The sequence below is a fragment of the Aotus nancymaae genome, unplaced genomic scaffold (genome assembly GCF_030222135.1).
Source record: "Aotus nancymaae isolate 86718 unplaced genomic scaffold, 86718_ANA_hifiasm-v0.15.2.pri h1tg000017l, whole genome shotgun sequence".
In the NCBI taxonomy this organism is placed as follows: Eukaryota; Metazoa; Chordata; class Mammalia; order Primates; family Aotidae; genus Aotus; species Aotus nancymaae.
This window is the reverse complement of record NW_026988429.1, coordinates 11,831,376-11,836,074: the sequence shown is the minus strand read 5'-3', so window position 1 is coordinate 11,836,074 and position 4,699 is coordinate 11,831,376.

Here is a 4,699-nt window from a genome sequence, read left to right as displayed (position 1 = left end):
CAAAAGCAATGGTGGGTAAAAGTGCTGGCAACTAAGCAGGAATAAAGATGAGGGCATCAAATTGTAGTAGTAGCTATTGTATTCCTCAATGCCATACACTTGCAAGTTTCAAAAAAGCCACTTTCCGCAGGGCTCCATGGCTCACACCTGTAATCCCAGCACTTTGGGAGGCTGAGGCGGGCAGATCACGAGGTCAGGAGTTTGAGACCAGTCTGGCCAAGATAGTGAAACCCCGTCTTTACTAAAAGTTCAAAAAATTAGCCAGGTGTGGTGGCGTGCGCCTATAATCCCAGCTACTCCAGAGGCTGAGGCAGGAGAATCGAGTCAACCAGGTAAGTGGAGGTTGCAGTGAGCCGAGATCATGCCATTGCACTCCAGCCTGGGAGACAGTGCGAGACTCTGTCTTAAAAAAAAAAAAGCCACTTTCGATTAAGAATGTCCTTGATGAATCAGTGCAATTTTTTTTTTTGAGATGGAGTTTTGCTCTTGTTGCCCAGGCTGGAGTGCAATGGCACGATCTCGGTTCACTGTAACCTCCACCTCCCAGGTTCAAGCAATTCTGCTTCAGCCTCCAAAGTTGCTAAGACTACAGGTGCCTGCCACTACACCCAGCTAATTTTTTTGTATTTTTTGTAGAGAGGGGTTTTTGCCGTGTTGGCCAGGTTGGTCTCAAACTCCTGACCTCAGGTAATCCACCTGCCTCAGCCTCCCAAAGTTCTGGGATTACAGGCATGAGCCACCAAGCCCAGCCAGTATCAATTATTAATTGTATTAAATCTTGACTCTACAGTACATGTCTTTTTAATATTTTGAGTGAAGAAATGGAAATATGCATATAGCATTTCTGCCTGCAATAGTTGTCTCATGGTTTGTCAAGATAAAACTCGTGTCCCATTAAACTAACCTTTGGTCTGGTGCAGTGACTCAATGCATAATCCAAACACTGTGGGAAGCCAAGGCGGGAAGATCTCTTGAGATCAGGAGTTTGAGACCAGCCTGGGCAACACGGTGAAACCAGACTTGTACAAAAAATTAGCTAGGCATGGTCACCACACCCAGCTAATTTTTGTACTTTTTTGTAGAGACGGGTTTTTGATTCACCATGTCGCTCAGGCTGGTCTTGAACTCCTGACCTCAAGTGATCCTTCCACATTGGCCTCCCAAAGTTTTAGGATTATGGGCATGAGCCATTGTGCCTAGCCCCTCTGCCTATTTTTATTTGAGTTGTCTTTTATCGTTGTTGAGTTGCAGTTTTCTTTACATATTCTAGATACTAGACTCTCATCAGATATGATTTTAAAATACTTTCATTCTTTTCACTCTCAAGTATCCCTTTGATGCACACACCAAAAAAAGCAGATAGTGTCCAATTGCATTCTTTGATGCAACTGGACCCCCTGACCCTCTCCCTCCCCCTCCCCCTCCTTACAGGGTCTCACTGTTGCCCAGGCTGGAGTGCAGTGGCACAATGATACCTCACTGTGGTCTCAACCTCCCAGGCTCAAGCGGTCCTCCCACTTTAGCCTCCCAAGTAGCTGGGACTACAGGCGTGCACCACTGTGCCTGGCTAATTTTTGTATTTTCTGTATTTTTTGTAGAGATGGGGTTTCACCATGTTGCCCAGGCTGGTCTTGAACTCCTCAGCTCAAGTGATCCTCCCTTCTTGGCCTCCCAAATTGCTGGGATTACAGGCGTGAGTCACTATGCCCAGCCTATGGTTGTTTTTAAATTAACAGACTATTTTGGGTGGACAGTTTTAGGCTTACAGAAAAATTGGGCAGGAAGTACAGAGAATTCCAGGCCTGAGAGCGGTGGCTCACACCTGTAATCTCAACACTTTGGGAGGCCGAGGAGGGAGGATCACTTGAGCTCAGGAGTTTGAGACCAGCCTGGGCAACATGGTGAAACCCCATCTCTACAAAAAACACAAATATTAGCCAGGCGCAGTGGTGCACACCTGTAGTCCAGCTACTTGGGAGGCTGAGGTAGGAGGATCGCTGAGGTAGGAGGATCACTCGAGCCCAGAAGGTCAAGCTGCAGTGAGTCAAGATTGTGCCACTGCCTCTCCAGCCTGGGCGACAGAGGAAGACTCTGTCTCAAAAAAAAAAAGTGCAGAGAGTTCCCATACTCACTTCAGTCTCCCCATTTATCCTTTTCTTTTCTTTTTTTTTTTTTTTTTTGAGACAGAGTTTCGCTCTTGTTACCCAGGCTGGAGTGCAATGGTGCAATCTCGGCTCACCACAACCTCCGCCTCCTGGGTTCAGGCAATTCTCCTGCCTCAGCCTCCTGAGTAGCTGGGATTACAGGCACGCGCCACCATGCTCAGTTAATTTTTTGTATTTTTAGTAGAGACAGGGTTTCACCATGTTGACCAGGATGGTCTCAATCTCTTGACCTTGTGATCCACCCGCCTCGGCCTCCCAAAGTGCTGGGATTACAGGCGTGAGCCACAGCGCCCGGCCTCATTTATCCTCTTTTAACCTTTTTCAATTGGTGTGGGGCATTCATTACAACTGATGAGCCAGTATCAGTATATTATTAACATAGTGCATATTGATACATTATAATTAACAAAGTCCATAAATTACATTAGGTTTACTCTTTGCATTGTACATTCTATGGTTTTACACACAGGTATGACATATGTCCACCATGACACTATTACAACATCATACAAAATAGTTTCACTTTTGTAAAACTCCCCTGTGCTCCACCTACCATCCCTTCCTCTCAGCAACTCTACCTCCCTGGCAGTCACTGATCTTTTTATTGTCTCCATAGTTTAGCCTTTTTAGAATATCATTTAGTGAGGCCAAGTGCAGTGCCTCATGCCTGTAATCCCAGCACTTTGGGAGGCTGAAGCAGGAGGACTGCTTGAGACCAGGAGTTCAAGACCATCTTGGGCAACATAGCAAGACCTCGACTAAAAAAAAAAAAAATATATATATATATATATATATATATATATGCCATATAGTTGGAATCATATAGTTTGTAGTCTTTCCACATTGATTTCTTTCACTTGGCAATATGAATTTAAGTTTCCTCCATGTTTTTTCATGGCTTGATAGCTTTTTTATTTTTATTATTTGAAATGGCTCTTGTTATGTTGCCCCAGCTGGTCTCAAACTCCTGAACTAAGAGATTGTCTTGCCTCAGTCTCCAGAAAAACTGGAAATAGCTGAGACTACAGGCACTTTTTTTTTTTTTTGAGACGGAGTCTTGCTCTGTCACCCAGACTGGAGTGCAGTGGTGTGATGTTGGCTCACTGCAACCTTCACCCCCAGGGTTCAAGAGATTCTACTGTCTCAATCTCCTGAGTAGCTGGGATTATAGGTGCCTGCCACCATACCCAGCTAATTTTTTTGTATTTTGAGATGGGGTTTCACCATGTTAGCCAGGCTGGTCTTGAACTGCTGACCTCACTCAAGTGATCCACTCACCTCAGCCTCCCAAAATGTTGGAATTACAGGCATGAGCCACTGCACCTGGCCTCAAAAATGTCTAATATGGCAAATATTGAAAGATATAATCCACATAAACAAAGCTTTTAGGGTCTTCTATAATTTCTTTTTCTTTTCTTTTTTTTTGAGATGGTGTTTTCACTCTCGTTGACCAGGTTGGAGTGCAATGGCATGATCTCAGCTCACTGCAGCCTCTGCCTCCCGGGTTCCAGCAATTCTCCTGCCTCAGTCTCCCAAGTAGCTGGGACTATAGGCGCGTGCCACCACGCCCAGCTAAGTTTTTGTATTTTTAGTAGAGACAGGGGTTTCCCCATGTTGGCCAGGCTGGTTTCAAACTCCCGACCTCAGGTGATCCACCTGCCTCGGCCTCCCAAAGTGCTGAGATTACAGGCGTGAGCTACTACACCCGGCCTCTTCTGTAATTTCTAATACTGTAAATGGGTCCCAAGACCCAACGGTTTGAGAACTGTTTCTCTGGGATGCCTTCTTCTTTTCCTGATGGCTAATCCCAGTCAAGAGATTTAGGAATTACAATTCTGTTCTGGACTCGCCTCTCTGAGAACCTTCCCTGATGGGCCACACTCTACTCAGTGTCCTTGCTCTGTATCTCCTCTTCAGTTATGTTGTTCCTGTTTCTCCGGCTGCCCACCCGGCCTCCCTCCCTCCTTCCTTCCTTCCCTCCCTCCCTTTCTCCCTTCCTTCCTTCCTCCTTCCCTCCCTCCCTTCCTCTCTTCCTCTCCTTCCTTCCTTCTCTCCCTTCTTCCTTCCTGCTCTTCCTTCATTCCTTCTCTTCCTTCCTGCTCTTCCGCCCTTCCTTCCTCCTCTTTCCTTCCTTTTTTTGAGACGGAGTCTAGCTCTGTAGCCCAGGCTGGAGTGCAGTGGCACGATCTCGGCTCACTGCAACCTCTGCCTCCCAGGTTCGAGCAATTTTTGTGCCTCAGCCTCCAGGGTAGCTGGGATTACAGGCGCGCCACCATGCATGAATAATTTTTGTATTTTTAGTCCAGATGGGGTTTCACCATGTTGGCCAGGAACTCCTCACCTCCAGTGATCTGCTTGCCTTGGCCTCCCAAAGTCCTGGGACTACAGGCGTGAGCCAGCGCACTAGGCTTCTTCTTTTTTTTTTTTTTTTTGAGACAGGGTCTCACTCTGTTGTCCAGGCTGGAATGCAATGGTGCGATTAAAGCTCACTGCAGCCTCGAACTCCTGGGCTCAAGCGATCCTCCCACCTCAGC